This window comes from Filicampus tigris, chromosome 20 (assembly GCF_054856515.1).
Source record: "Filicampus tigris isolate MCC_2025a chromosome 20, RoL_Ftig_1.0, whole genome shotgun sequence".
In the NCBI taxonomy this organism is placed as follows: domain Eukaryota; kingdom Metazoa; phylum Chordata; class Actinopteri; order Syngnathiformes; family Syngnathidae; genus Filicampus; species Filicampus tigris.
The window spans coordinates 717,166-733,074 of record NC_141236.1 but is presented as its reverse complement, the minus strand read 5'-3'; the positions used below and the strand labels follow the sequence as shown (position 1 = coordinate 733,074).

Genomic DNA, 15,909 nt, shown 5'->3' with positions numbered 1-15,909 from the left:
AATACTAAATACTTTTTTTAAAAGCGGAAATCAATCCAAACATTTTTTTTTTCAAGAATATGTTGCCAGCAGGCCCACTAGTTGAAACATGGCATTCTGATAAATTTTGCGTTTGTGGAATAGAAGTTAAGCAGCAAAATGAACTCATTTTTAGCCATCTCTGGGGGCGGCCATTTTGTCTTCTGTTGACTGAAAATGACATCACAACTGCTCAAACCGACCAATCACGGCGGACCTATTTTCTGAATCTGAGCCGTGATTGGTCGTTGTGAGCAGTTGTGATGTCATTTTCAGTCGACAAAAGACAAAATGGCTGCCCCCAGAGATGGCTAAAAATGAGTGCATTAACACTTATTCCACAAACGCAATATTTATCAGAATGTCTTGTTTCAACTAGTGGGCTTGCATAGAACATATTCTTGAAAAAAAATCTTTGCGTTGACTTCCTCTTTAAGACATAACAGACAACTGGTCAGCATATGTACAGCAGATGTATTGCTACAGGTTGATACAGTAAAGTGCACAGTTTACAGTAAATTGTTAGATTTAGGCTTCTTTGGTGCATATGATCAGATAGGTGACTTGAGCTTGGCTGTTGTGTCGCTGTGAGCGTTCCTCCTGTCTTGGTATCTTAACTATCACACATTTGGCACACATCTAATTGGAATCAGTTAAGATTATCGAGTCACAAACAGTCACATGGGCGAGAGTTTCCTTCCCTGTGGGTGGATGGCCAAGGGAGTATAAAGAATAGGAACAATTTTGGACGGATTAGACCTTCTTCGCCAATCTCGTAGAAAAAGGCTCCGCGGCTGTGTATCGATCTTTCTGGCATACATTAAATAGTTCAACTGAGACTATGTAGTCCTGTGGATGATTAGCACAGTGAGCATTAAAGATAAAAGAACCGGGCAAAGATTCCTCTAGCAATATAGCAAAAGAAAGAAAACTCCACCTATGCACGCAGTTAGACTTGCTTCTGGAACGAAATAGGGCCTACAATGTTAAACTTTTTTTTTTCTGTCAGAGGATGAGAAGCCCTTCCTCCGCTCCGCAAGAAGTAACCCCAGTGTATTGACCACCCAAAAACAAACACACGAGACATGCAGCGCGTGTTTCCATCAGTTGTCAGCAAAACGTCAATGATGGACTGAGAAGGTCCGTCACTACTGACCCGATTAGTAATGATTCAGGTGTTTGAAGAACACCAACTTAGTACATCAGTTTTTCTAAGTTCTCTGTCAGTCGTCAGCAAACCAGGCAACTGTCAGTGACTGACGGACAGACCTTCCATCAGTACTGATCGAATACTAACCTCTGATAATAACAGCTAGGGAAACAAATAGAATTAAAAAAAAAACACAACTCTTGCATTACACAAATTTGAAAATATATATACAGTATGTAAAGGGACACTTGGGTGGGATGAACATTGGCACTTATATGATAGGTCTGTATTAAAAAATGTTGTCAGCACTACGATTAGCCCCCAGAAAAAAAACTTGACGATTTAAGAGTATTTTTGGACAGACTGGCTTTGCTGTGCCCACAAATTGGGTGGAGTCTGCTTGAATGGCCTGACTTATTGAAGGCCGTAGTGAAAGCAGTTCACGATTGTTTCCTGCCTTGCTTGTTGTTTTGGAATGAATTTTGAACATTTTTAAGGCAGCAAATATGCCCAAACGATGCATTGTGGCTGAATGTATTATTAACACATGGAAAGAAGGGGTCAGCCGAGATCAATTCCCGAAGGACAAAAAAGTGAGGAAAAATGTGGACCTAACAAGTGTGATTTGCACTGTACAGTTTGATGAGTCTGATTTTGATGAAGGGCTGTGGTGGGAATTTGGAGTTACCAAATCCAAAAGGCTCAAGCCAACTGCCATCCCAAAAATAAAAAACAGCAAAGAGGGGAGGAGCACGGGCTCACAGCCTCCCGAAAAGCAGAGACGATGGGCAGTCCCGGCGCTCAAAACGAGAGGACAGAAAGGTAAGTCTTTTGACATAAATTTTATTTCCAAAACATAATCTTTCCATAGATACTGACCGAAGTTTTTCACTTTTAAATTTTGTAAATGTACTGGACATTTCATTTTAGCTATGCCAGTTTACAACTACTTTCACACTGTTCCGCAAACGCTAAATAACTATGCAATACTTTTATGTCTCGGGCTGGGTAGTCTTGTCTTTGCAAAAAAAAAAAAACTGTTACATTACTAAAAATGCCGACGTAAGGTTTTTATATTTTATGTTTAAGTATTTTGGACATTTCATTAGGTATGCTAGCTAACAAGAGCTACGGTGTCGGCAAATGCAAAATATACACAAACTATGCAACAGTGTCACGTTTACGGACTTGTCTTATTGTCTTTGCAAAAAAATGATATTACCAAAACTACTGACGTGAGGTTTTATTTTATGTTTCGTAAGTGTATGCAAGATTTCTATTTATGTACATGTTTAATTACACTCATCACCTAGTTTTGGTGCAAACAAATAATCCACAGCCTCATTTCAAGCATGATAATGAATGCCACAGCATTCTTTAGAATACTGCTAAAAGAACTTGTATGTGTTAATTCTCTTAATACGTTCTGAAAGAAAAAAAATAACCAATGTTTAATGTTTTGTTGGTGTTTTTATTTTCTGGGATACATCACAGAGTTGGTGAAGGATGTGGTGAAGCGCACAAAAGAGGACAACATATCAGAGAGGAAGCCATCACCACCGCCTCTAACAAGCGGCTTTGACCCCAGCAAGGAAGAACTTGTCAAGCAACACAGAAGCTGCTTCAATCCAAACAGGCAAGCCAAGTCATGAGAAGAAATCACCTCAGACTTTCAAATATCAACATGCTTTTTATAATGTCAGCATTGTTTTATCTCTGTATTCATCATGTGCATGTGACACAAGTAAAAAGTGATTTGTTCCTGGATGTTCATGGAAGTGTACATACAATTAGTTACAAAACACATTGCATTATAGAAACAAACTAAATGAAAGTTTCATATAGAAGAAATGAGGAAACAATGTTCTTTGGCTCCTGAAACCCCCGATGGAAAGGCCTCCCTGATCTTGGTCACGGAGCAGGATGGAAGGGATAACCAAATTCAAGAGAATTGCAAGAATCGCCAGCAACATCTCACCAGACGCCAAAGGCGACAAGCCTATTCCTACTGAAAGAAGAAGGGAAGCATAAGAACAAAAAAAATGTAAGTGGAGGAATAAAGAAAACATTTTATTTTGTAATACAGTATGTACAGTACTTATTACATGTTGGGTTTTTAAGTGATAAAAATGACAAGATGAAATCTCATCCCAATATCATATTCGTGTTTTTTTTTTGTGCATCTTGACCTTAAGAAAACTATTTTGGCTGTAGCTATTCCAGACAAATGTAAGATCAGGTTACAGTATATAAATATATTTATATTTAAAAAAAAAAAAAAAGAGACAAACTTACTCATGTTCTGAGGCTTCACATCGGATGCGGCCGGCAGTTCGGGTATGAAGCTGCCTTTGGATGGTGTCATGGTCTGTTCTTGTCATGTTTTGTTTTTGTTGTTCCCGGTTGCTCCAGTAGGGGCAGTAGGTGGATTCTCTGCAGCGCACCTGTTTGTAATCTTAATCAATGGACTATTTAAGGACTGCCAAGCAGACCACTCCTTGTCGGATTATTCCTCTGCTTGCTCGCGACCATAGCACCAAGTATTGAATTTTCTAGTTGTCCTCTCATGTTTTCGCCATTTATTTTGCTCCTTTTGTTGCCTCAAGTCTTTCTCCATAGTAAGTATTGTATCTTGTGTTATTAAAGCTACCCTCGGTTGAACTTTTTGGAATTGGTGTGATCTTGTCCTTTTTACGACAAGCAATATTCATTATTTCTTTCCTTGCCTTTTGCAAGCGTTTTTGGTTGTTCTCGTTTTCCTGGTTTTGTCATACCAGCGCCTTTAGTTGAACTTTGTCGGTCTTGCGTATTTTTGTCTAATAAACACTTTATGCTCCAAACACCATCTGAGTCCACGCTTTTAGAGTCTGCTTTGGTTCCGGTTCCTCCCGGAATCCTGACAATATAAATGAGTGTACTTGTAGTAGTATACGTTTATAAACTTAATTTGTTCCAAATTAGTATAAAAAAAACTATTAAATTAGTATACTTTGTAGTACACTACAAGTACCTAGTTCAGAGTACACTTATATACTTATACTTATTTTATATATATATATATAAAGTATACTTCTTGTATACTACTTTTTCGTAAGGGATCCACATTTCAGCTCGTATATAAATGTTGCATGCTCATTACACACAATTGTCTAAGTTACTTACAGGCGATGGTTGAACAAGAATGAACCACAAACAGGCAGCCACACACTAAGCGCACAATTACCTCCAAAAATTCGACTTACACTCCAGTGCGACTTATGTTTTTTTCTTCTTTTTTATGCATTTCATGGCTGGTGCGACTTGTACTCCGGAGCGACTTATAGTCCGGAAAATACGGTAATACAATAATGTAGTGTATTTTGGTGTTTATTCAATCGCGTAGTTACGTGTGACGTCATCACGCAATGTGTGTGCGTTGTACCATGTGAATGTGAGCTCTCCGTGTTATACTGCTCTGCTCCGTAGCTGATTGAAGCTATCGTTCTCTACCTCGTCATCATTCCTACCAGCCTGAAACAACGGTAGGAGATATAACAAAAGTGGCGACGAGGACATCTGAGTTTCAGTGGGTTGCGGAGCTCCGAGTCCAGGCGATGGATGGTACCATTCCCCGGGGAGCACGCCGTTTCGCGGGGAGTACTTTGCATTGTGCGCGGAGGACTTTGCAAAAGTTTGCATGGTGTGCAGAGGAGATGAAAGTGGTGTAAAGGTGTAGAGGGTTTTGAAGCCACACTGTGACAGTTTGGAGTATAAGTCACCCCCACCCTCTTCACCCCCTCTCTGAATCCAAGTTGTCTCTGTCGCGTAACGCAAATAAATGTGTCCATATAAATCTAATTAATAAAATTGTGTGCTTAGTACACATCATTTCCACCGAGCTACGATGGTAACAATGAGCTAACATCCACACATGTAGCATGACAAGAAAGTTATGGTAAGATAACTGTAGCATTTTGCAATTCCACCTGGCAGTTTTACCTGAACGAAAGGTGCACAAAAGTAAATTTGATGCTGTACTTGAACAATTTGGAGTATCTGCATAGTTTTGGTCTCTTTTTGAAGATAAAACTTTGAATTTTTCTCCTCAACTGTCAGAATCGTTTTAAGTGCTACTGGCACTGAATTATGGATGTTTGTATACATAAAAGGCAGTGGGTCGCCCGGCATAGTTTTGGTCTCTTTTTGAAGATAACATTTTGAATTTTTTCTCCTCAACTGTCAGAATCATTTTAAGTGCTACTGGCACTGAATTATGGAAGTTTGAATACATAAAAGATTTAAGTGCTACTGGCACTGAATTACAGTAGTTTTAATACATAAAATGTCGTGGGTCAGCCTTTTATGTATTCAAACTTCCATAATTCAGTGCCAGTAGCACTTAAAAAGATTCTGACAATTCCATTCTGGAATTGCAAAGGGTTAAACTCACCAAAACGGTCGTAGATCGGTTAAATAAGTCTTTTATTTATCGCCGACCATGTAGAATGTTTCCAAGTCTCCAAAAAAATTTTTTATATTTAGTCGGAATTATCTGTTCTTTCCTCTGCTCTCGTGCGTGCGTGCGTGTGTGTGTGTGAGGCTGGCTGATGATGCAAGACCATGCACTGCCAGGCACGGCGCCTTTTAAAGGAACAGTACACTATTTTGTATAGATGGATTGATAGGCCGTCAAATTGTCTTGTTGTTTTATCATACTATTTTAATTACCTATTTAACACAATATTAGATTTTAACCGTTTAAATTATTCATTTGCATTTTAATAGATTTTAGGATTTATCTTTGTTTCTTATGTTTCTTTATGTGGGTTACAATAACGGGAAATGATATACACTACAGGTTATTCTGCCCGTTGTAAAGTCAATATGTAATGCAGGTTTATATGCAGCCTTAGAATGCCCTCCTGTGGTTGATTGGTGTATTGTTTGCTGACCTTGAAAAGGAAAGGGATACAATATAATGTGTTAATAATTTCACACATAAGTCGCTCCAGAGTATAAATTGCTCCCCCCGGCCAAACTATGAAAAAAAAACGTGACTTCTAGCCCTGAAAATACGGTACCTACGTTTTTTTAGTGTGATAGGTTCAAAGACATTTGCCTTGCTGCGTAATCTGCACAACCAGCAACAACAAGCAGCAAAACGTATGAGGAAATAGTGGGTGTTCTCACTGGACATTTTTCACCCAAGCCTCTTGTCATTGCTGAGAGATTTAGATTTCACAAGCACAATCAAGAAGAGTCCGTAACCGTGTTTGTGGCAGCCTTGAAAAAGCTATCTGAACATTGCGAGTTCAAAGAGGTGTTAAATGACGCACTAAGGGACAGACTAGTGTGTGGATTAAGAAATGAAGCAGCACAGAAAAAGTTGCTTACTGAAAGCGACCTGACCCTGGAAAAGGCTATCAACATCAGTGTTACAATGGAAATGGCATCCAAAGAGGCTCAACAACTAAATGCTACAGGAAGAGTGCACAAAATTGAAAACAGTCAGAGCAGTTCTCAAGGACCGTGTTTTAGGTGTGGTAAAACAGGTCATCTTGCATCCACCTGCTGGTGTTAAGAAATGGACTGTCGTCATTGTGGCAAGAAAGGACATGTGGAACAAGCATGTTGGAATAAGACAATTCCAGAAAAGAATAAGAAAAAGAACAAAAGAGACAATGACAAATGTACAAAGAAAAGACAAGTACACGCTGTGAAGAATGACAAAAGCTTGTCCTCTGATGAAGAAATGAACGTAAACACAGTACGTATAATGAATGCGGATGAAAGCTCAGATTGCTATTGGGCTAAAACTAACTTGGAAGGGCATCCAGTAAAAATGCAGAGAGACACAGGGTCTAAAGCATCCCTTGTGTCATATCAAGTCTACAACAGGTGCATGAAACATCTTCCTTTACACTCTTCTGCTACTGTTTTCAAGGCATATACAGGACATAAGGTGCACATTAAAGGAATGACTGATGTAACTGTTGAGTGTAACAGTCAAACTGCTAAGCTACCAGTGTATGTTACGAGAGGGAACTTTGCACCAATCATGGGGCGTGTGTGGCTGAAAGCACTACGTATTGATTGGCAAGGGGTCAGACAGTTGTCGAAGGAGAATTTACACCTGCAAACCATCCTGGACAAGAATGAGGAGGTTTTTTGACCAGAGTTAGGAAGCATGAAAAATATCACTGTGAAACTACACATAAATCATGGAAGTAAACCAGTGTTCATGAAGGCTAGAACAGTGCCTTACGGCATTCATGACAAAGTCGAGGCAGATCTGGAAGCATTGGTTCAAAGTGGTGTTTTGGAACCAGTTACAACAAGTGAATGGGCAAGTTCCATTGTGCCAGTACCCAAAAATAATGGAGGAATACGTACCTGTGGACATTTCAAAGTGACACTAAATCCAGTGTTGAGTGCAGAGCAATATCCACTCCCATTGATTGATGATTTGTTTGCAGGACTGAGTGGTGGACAAAAGTTCAGTAAGATTGACTTAAAACAGGCGTACCTGCAAATATGTGGATAAAGAGTCACGTGAAATGCTAAACATAAATACTCACAAAGGATTGTTTATATATTGCAGATTACCACTCGGCATCACATCAGCTCCGGCACTATTTCAGCGTGCCATGGATCAAATTCTCAGTGGATTACGTGGTGTACAGTGCTATTTAGATGACATACTGTGCACAGGAGCAACCGATGACGAACATCTTCAAAATTTGGATGTGACACTGCAAAGATTAAGTGATTATGGACTTGGAGTTCGCAAGGAAAAATGTGAATTTCTGAAATCATCTGTGGAGTATTTAGGCCACGTTATAGATAAAAATGGCCTACATATGTCACCTTCAAATCACAGCCATTGTGGACGCACCTCCACCTGAGAACGTGAGTCAGATGAGGTCTTTTCTTGGATTGCTGAACTACAATGGAAGGTGCATACCTAACCTAGCATCAATGCTAAAGCCACGACATGAACTTATGTCAAGACAAAAATTGGAAATGGACCTGTGATTGTCAAGAAGCATTTCAGAGTGCTAAAAATGCATTTACCACGTCTCAGGTGTTAACACATTCCAATCCTTCATTACCAGTCCAACTGGCATGCGACACATCACCCTATGGAGTGGGTGCTGTCATCTCTCATGTTTTTCCAAATGGTGAGGACAGACCAATTGCGTTTGCATCCAGGACATTGAACAAGGCAGAATCTAATTAGAGGACTTGCTTTGACATCTACTACAGCAATCAGAATGAAAAAAAAGTGTTTCACTTGATTTTTAGGAATATTTGTGTCAATTTAGCACTATACTCATCTTTGAATTGGCTCCAACTTCTCCAAAATGACCTATATGACAAAATTTGAGGTGTAGTAGTTAGATGCACCCCTTTGCCACCTACTAAAGCAATCAGAATGACAACATGTTAATTAACTGATCTTTGGTGAATATTTTTGTCTATTTATGACACCATAGAACATTAAATTTGTGGACGGTCCCTAATTCGTGAATATCGAACATCAAGCCAACTTTTTCTCGCTTCATTATTCTTATGTCCACCAAAGTTTCAAATGATAGTGTCCAAACTTGCTCGTACACACATCCGCGGAAAGAGATTGTATGGGGTTTCATTTGTGCCAAAAATATGTTATGTGTCGATGATACGTGTCTATGGGGTTCCATTTGTGCCAACAATATGTTATGTGTCGATGATACGTGTCTATGTAATGTGTTGATGGTAAGTGTTTGTTAGACGTCCATGACGTGTCTATGTTATGTGTGTTATGTGTGGATGATGCGTGTCTATGTTATGTGTGGATACGTTTCTATGTTATGGGTCGATGATAAGTGTCTATATATGTTAGACGTCGATGATAAGTGTCTATGTTAGACGTCCATGTAAAGTGTAGATGTTAGATGTCCATGTAAAGTGTCGATGTTAGACGTCGATGAGAAATGTCGTCAGTGTTTAATAAAATCATTATAAATAAAGTAATATGTATAAAAGTATGCATGCGATCCTATCAGCTCATTCCCACCACCGTTACGACACAACGCCGCTTTATTTACAGCCGGGATCAACTTTTGGGTATGTCTCATTTTCAGCATCTATTAATTTCTTTTTATTTATTTTTTTTTGAGCGCGAGTCTATGAACTATGCGCTGTTTCTACACCTAGATGTCAGTAATGCCAAAGGCATTGAACTCAAGGACAAGAAAACAAATTATTATTATTATAATTATTATTGTCCGCTGATAGTGTAGTGGTACACACGCCCGAGTTGTGTGCGGGCAGCGTGGGATCGATTCCCGCTCAGTGACAGTGTCTATGTGTGCCCTGCGACTGGCTGGCGACCAGTTCGGGGTGTAATCTGCCTTCGCCCATTGATGGCTGGGATAGGCTCCAGCAACTCCCCGCGACCCTATATAGGATAAGCGGTTTAGAAGATGACATGACATGACATAATTATTATTAATATTATGTGAAGGCGAAGACCATTATTATTAAGTCAGATTTATTCAAGGGGATGTGGCCGGAGGTGTCACGTCCGACAAAAGCGGACAGGAAAAAAATGTGGATCCCAAAAACGCAGAATAAGACAAAAGCGTCGAACAGAAAACCTTTAATTACAAAATCCAAAAATGACCGACAAAATATGAACAAAGGACGCTGGCGAAAACAAGGCCAGGGAACATCAAATAGGGAACACAAAGGCACAGGCAAGGAAATATTGACAACCGAAAAACAAAACGAGATTGCAAAAAACCCCAATAACACGAAAGACAAAGCGCTCAGTCAAAGTGACGAGGAACAAAAACTTTATATAACAAAACCTTACCAGAAAAAAAATCGAGAACAAGATACGAGAACGTGATGTCTAGAAAACAGAGCTTGGGCTGTGAAGCGAGCAAGGTCAATAATCCGACAAGATGTAGTGGTGAACAGTGTCCTTTTAAACCTAGCTGATTATGATACGCCACACGCACGCAGCTCAAGGGAACGCCACCCACTCCAGCTGGGCTGCAACTAACACACAGAGAGAGCGAGAGAGAGAGAGAGACAGAGCGCGCCTAGAGCAAAACATGACAGTAGCCCTCCCCCTCCCCCCGCCCGGGTCTCCCTCCAGACACGCTGGGCCCGCTTCAGGTGGTGCTGGACCGAAGGCAGGGACCTGGATTTCCTGTGACGGAAACAACCGACTTGCCTTTAGAGACTGGCAGTGGCAGTCCAGTGACAAAGTCCAGAGAAACGTGAGACCACGGGCGCGACGGGGTTGGCAAGGGGTGAAGAAGGTCCGCCGCGGGTTGCCACAGGCGCAGGCCGAACACGCTTCTACAAAATCTGTGACATCTTTTTTCAAGTCCGACCACCGGAACCTTTGCATGATCATGGCCGAGGTGCGATTAATACCCGGGTGGCACGCCACGTTGGACGAATGTCCCCATAGTAATACCTCCTGCCGAAGTTCGGCCGGCACAAAGAGACACCCTGGAGGACAACCCTCCGGCGCTGGAATGTCACAAGCGGCTTCCGAGATCTTCTGTTCAATCTCCCACAATACATCAACCAGGCAAGATTGCCTCGTGCCGCGCCTCATCAACTGCGGGGTCGTGGAGATGCGACAAGGCGTCTGGCTTTTGATTGCAAGATCCTTTGCGATAGGTGAGAGTGAAATTGAACCGGGTAAAAAACAGCGCCCACCTGGCTTGACGGGAGTTCAGGCGCTTCGCAGAGCAAATGTATTCAAGGTTCTTGTGGTCAGTGAATACGGTGAACGGTTCCTTGGCACCTTCCAGCCAGTGACGCCATTCTTGAAGGGCTAAGACAATGGCCAGGGGCTCCCGGTTCCCCACGTCATAGTTGGACTTGGCTGGAGAGAGTTTCCTGGAAAAGGTGGCGCACGGGTGGAGCCTTTGTTCGCCTGGGGCTCGTTGAGACCCCTGAATTAGAGGCATCAACCTCAACGACAAAAGGGAGATCAGGGATAGCATGAATAAGCACTGGTGGACTAGTAAATAACTTCTTCAATATTTTGAAAACTGCATCGGCGCTATCGTTCCACCGAAACTGCAGGTTGCTGGACGTTAAACGAGTTAAAGGGGCTGCGACCTGACTGTAGTTTCTAATAAACCTCCTGTAGAAGTTAGCAAAACCAAGAAATCTCTGTAACTGCTTCCTAGAGGTAGGGGTTGGCCAGTCTGCCATGGTCCGTGTCTTAACCGGATCAGCTCGCAGTTGTCCCTTTCCAATGATAAACCCCAAAAACGGTACAGATTCCACATGAAATTTGCATTTCTCTGCTTTAACGTACAGTCGATTCTCCAATAACCGCTGGAGGACCTCAGGGACATGTTGTCTATGTTCCTGAATATCCTTAGAAAAGATCAGAATATCATCTAGATGGACGAAGCAGAAGACATTTGGCACATCTCTGAGGACATCATTGATAAAACTCTGAAAAACAGCATTTGTCAGCCCGAATGGCATCACTAAATATTCAAATTGACTGAGAGGTGTCTTGAACGCAGTCTTCCACTCGTCACCTTCTCTGATACGGACCAAATGGTAAGCACTGCGCAAGTCTAATTTAGAAAATAATGGTTGCAGACCGCAATGGGGCGAAAGCGGAATCCAACAAGGGAAGTGGGTACTTATTCTTGATCGTGATGTCATTAAGACCTCGATAATCTACGCACGGTTTTCATGTCCCGTCTTTTTTATCAAAAAAAAAAAAAAAAAACGGCACCCAGTGGTTTAGTGGACAGACGAATGTGGCCCGCTGTCAGTGCACCGGAGATATAATCCCTCAATGCTGCCTGCGACATTTGATAGAGGTGAGAGCTAGGGAGTGCCGAATTAGGCGCAATGTCAATGGCGCAATCATATGGCCTTAAGGTCATGATATTCGCCTGGCACACGATCCAAATTAATTTCCTCCTCCGGAGGTACGAACGATAGTGAGTTCTCCGGCACAGCGGACTTAAGACAATGAGCATGACAAAACAAACTCCAATTTTCTATAGCTGGGCGACCACAGTTAATGTCCGGGTTGTGCATCTTGAGCCATGGTAGGCCTAATATGATAGGTGCCGCACAAGACGGCATGAGAAAAAATGGATGCATTTCAGCATGGTTACCAAACAGACGGAGCAATACGGGACACGCGACAAATCTGATTTCTGCTAAAGGACGCCCATCAAGATCAGTAACCCTTTTGACCTCGGTCAGCTCTTCCATTGAGCAACCCAAGGCTTCCACTAAGGCGGGATCAATAAAACAGTCATCTGCCCCTGAATCAATAAGCGCAGTAACATTAACATGTTTGCCAAGCACACACAACTCGCCCCCAAGCTGAAGTCTTTTCGAGTCTGTTGAATCACTGGAAATTCGTCCTTTGGAGGCCACAGTATTGTAAGAGTCCGGACCCCCCAAAAAGGAAGACTTACGGGGGAGCGGTCTTGTAGGACACTTAGCCACACGGTGTCCCGTCTGTCCGCAATCGAAGCAGGCCCCGGACAGTGCGCTCCGCCTTCTCTCCTCGGGGGGTAGCCTTCCACTGCCTAGCTGCATCTGCATCGTCTTGGGAGGTAGCTGGCATCCAGATGCGGATCCCGACTCCTCCATAGGGACCTGGAGGGCCCGGTGGCTCCCGAAGCCTGAGCTCTGACCCTTGTAGAGGGATCAGAAGTGTTGTCCAGCTGGTGCTTCCTAAATCAGAACACAGGATTTTGTCAGGGTTCCGGGAGGACCCGGAACCAAAGCAGACTCTAAAAGCGTGGACTCAGATGGTGTTTTGAGTAAAAAGGGTTTATTAGACAAAAATACGCAAGACCGACAAAGTGCAACTAAAGGCGCTGGTATGACAAAACCAGAAAAACGAGAACAACCAAAAACGCTTGCAAAAGGCAAGGAAAGAAATAACGAAAATTGCTTGTCGTAAAAGGACAAGATCACACCAATTCCAAAAAGTTCAACCGAGGGTAGCTTTAATAACACAAGATACAATACTCACTATGGCGAAAAACTTGAGGCAACAAAAGGAGCAAAAGACATGGCGAAAACATGAGAGGACATCTAGAAAATTCAATACTTGGTGCTATGGTCACGAGCAAGCAGAGGAATAATAAGACAAGGAGTTGTCTGCTTGGCAGTCCTTAAATAGTCCATTGATTAAGATTACAAACAGGTGCGCTGCAGAGAATCCACCTACTGCCCTTACTGGAGCAACCGGGAACAACAAAAACAAAACATGACCACAACAAGAACAGACCATGACAGATTTCACCTCGCAGAAATGGCTTTGAAGCATCCGTCCAGTGTGCAAATAATTTGCCATAGCTGAAATAAGACAGAAGATTACATAACATTTCATTCAAACAAATTATACAGTTGCACAGTACCAGTTTTCCATTAGTAGTATACACCACCATTTATTTCTTCAATAATGTCAGTCTAAAAAAAATAATACCAACATTTTTTTTATTAGCCACGTAGAAACACACAAGGAATGTGTGTTAGTTTTGAGCTACACAAGTATTTAAGTTACAAGAAACTATAACTAAAAGAACATTTGGGACATGACAGGTGCTGCAGTACCGAATAATTACTGCTGTGCAAGTGATTAAGAGAGTCATTAAAAAGTACAGTCAATGTCAATGAAGTCTTCTAGAGCTTACTTAAAAAAATTTAAAAAACAAAAAAAAAGATGGTTAACCCTTTGCAATTCCACCTGGCAGTTTTACCTGAACGAAAGGTGCACCAAAGTAAATTTGATGCTGTACTTGAACCATTTGGAGTATCGGCATAGTTTTGGTAGTTTGAATACATAAAAGAAGGCCAACCCATGGCCTTCTTTTATGTATTCAAACTTCCATAATTCAGTGCCAGTAGCACTTAAAAAGATTCTGACATTTGAGGAGAACAATTCAAAGTGTTATCTTCAAAAAGAGACCAAAACTATGCCGTTACTCCAAATGGTTCGAGTACAGCATCAAATTTAATTTGGTGCACCTTTCGTTCAGGAAAAACTGCCAGGTGGAATTGCAAAGGGCTACCTTACGATGGTGAACTCATAGGCAGCATCCAGGACTTGGTAAACTTAGTAAGGGGTCACATGATGTTGGACTCCATGTTGGAACAACATAAAGGTCTGCAACATTTATGGTCTTTCCCTGTGTAACATATTGTAGACAAGATGTCAGACAGACAATTACATTAAGTATAAGACTAAGCATATTTAGAGAACACTTTCTCATTTTTTCTTTTTCTTTATACGTCAATTTGAACATAATCCAAAAACATCCCTCTGTGGGTGACCTACCGTTTATTTCATTTCATTGTCCATCCAAAGGTTGGCACACATCAGGGCAGCTGTCTGCATTTTCACTATCAGTTCTTTTCCTGGGGTTTTCAAGACATAGTCAAGTTGATTAAAACACACATACACACAAAAAAAATATTTTTAAACAAAAATACAATGTAGCACTATCTTACCAGGTATCTATGGATGCCTTCAATATACTATTCAATAATACATAACAGCTGCTGTTGGGCAGAATGTAATTTTAATGTCCAAGAAGTGACCACAGATGCAGTTTAGCAAGAAATACACAAACTGGCATTACCTTAAAACAAAATAGCATTTTTTTGTGTGCTGGAGAACTTTACAGAGATGAGTAGGTTTAAATTGGGGGCAAAGCGGGCAGCGCTGCATTGCAAACTTCCCATTCCCCTGAATGATCGAGTGATGCATCTACAAAGAGTGAACGTAAAAATACAGTGAAAATAAAAATATAAATATAATAAAAATGAGCAATTTCTGCAGGATAGATTACACCTGCATATATTTTTTTTCTTGAACCCTCCACCAACCTCACCTCCCCCCAACACAACAAAAAAAGAATAAACGTCATCCTCTCACAGACATCAATGTTTATACAAATATGGGTAAACGTGCAAACGCAGATGCATTTTAGCTAAAAATACACAAACAGGCATTACCGTGAAACGTGATGGCATATTTTATGTGCACTGGACAACTTTAGGGAGACGAGCCGGTTTGGATTTCGGGCAAAGCGGACAGTGATATAATTTGCAGCGCTGCACTGGAAACTTAACATTTCCCTGAATGATGGAGTGATGCATCTGCAAAGAGTGAATGTTAAAATATAGTGAATATAAAAATATATAACGTGGCCATTGCATTTTACCGTTTGGTAAAACGACATGAATTACAGACATGAAGTCTGACTCTAATGTGGAAATAATTGACGTCCGAGGAACTTACACTTTGAATAAAACAACTACCTGTTTGAGGTCCTGATGCCAAATGATTGTAGTGATTATTACATATAGAATGACATTACAATAACTAAGCAAAAAAGTTATACATATGTCCTTTGCCGACAACACAGCATTCTAACGGAAACAGGATGTAATATACGCAGGTAACAATAACCAAAGTTATTTTTGATAATGTTACAATCATAAACAGTCATTTTTATATTTTTCTTAATTTAAATGTAATATACAACATATTTTTGCAGATAACGAAGCGTCACTTACCGTTCTCTCAGGACTTCGTAGTAAAAAGCAAGGCTCTTTGACCGTTGATACTGAGAAAGTGACGCGCTTCTGTTTGCAGGTAGGTTACGTCACAGGGAGGAGTTAAAAAAAAGAAAAGAAAAGAAAACCCCACCTCTTCCTTTCTGAGAATACCCTTTCCGGTCTGACAATACCCC

At 41.1% G+C, this 15,909-nt stretch overlaps 3 long non-coding RNA genes across 6 annotated transcripts; 1 reads left to right on the top strand and 2 right to left on the bottom strand.

Moving 5' to 3' along the window:
• The first annotated feature begins 389 nt into the window (after positions 1-389).
• LOC147127787 (uncharacterized) lies at positions 390-9,123 on the top strand. Its single transcript, XR_015084014.1, has 3 exons — positions 390-1,990; positions 2,663-3,786; positions 7,749-9,123. It is a non-coding gene; the product is annotated as an uncharacterized LOC147127787 (long non-coding RNA).
• Positions 2,601-5,904, bottom strand: LOC147127788 (uncharacterized). The gene is made up of 3 exons (XR_015084013.1): positions 5,598-5,904; positions 3,464-3,612; positions 2,601-3,176 (listed from the first exon to the last, which is right to left on the bottom strand). It is a non-coding gene; the product is annotated as an uncharacterized LOC147127788 (long non-coding RNA).
• Positions 9,124-9,776: 653 nt separating the features above from the next.
• On the bottom strand, positions 9,777-15,822 carry LOC147127786 (uncharacterized). 4 transcript variants are annotated; one of them, XR_015084047.1, is made up of 8 exons: positions 15,734-15,822; positions 15,170-15,313; positions 14,794-14,921; positions 14,663-14,713; positions 14,490-14,569; positions 14,224-14,340; positions 12,616-13,898; positions 9,777-11,128 (listed from the first exon to the last, which is right to left on the bottom strand). It is a non-coding gene; the product is annotated as an uncharacterized LOC147127786 (long non-coding RNA). The 4 variants fall into 4 exon arrangements; XR_015084046.1 differs by having other exon boundaries at positions 14,224-14,569; XR_015084049.1 differs by lacking the exon at positions 14,224-14,340 and having other exon boundaries at positions 12,616-13,507.
• Between the last annotated feature and the right edge of the window lie 87 nt (positions 15,823-15,909).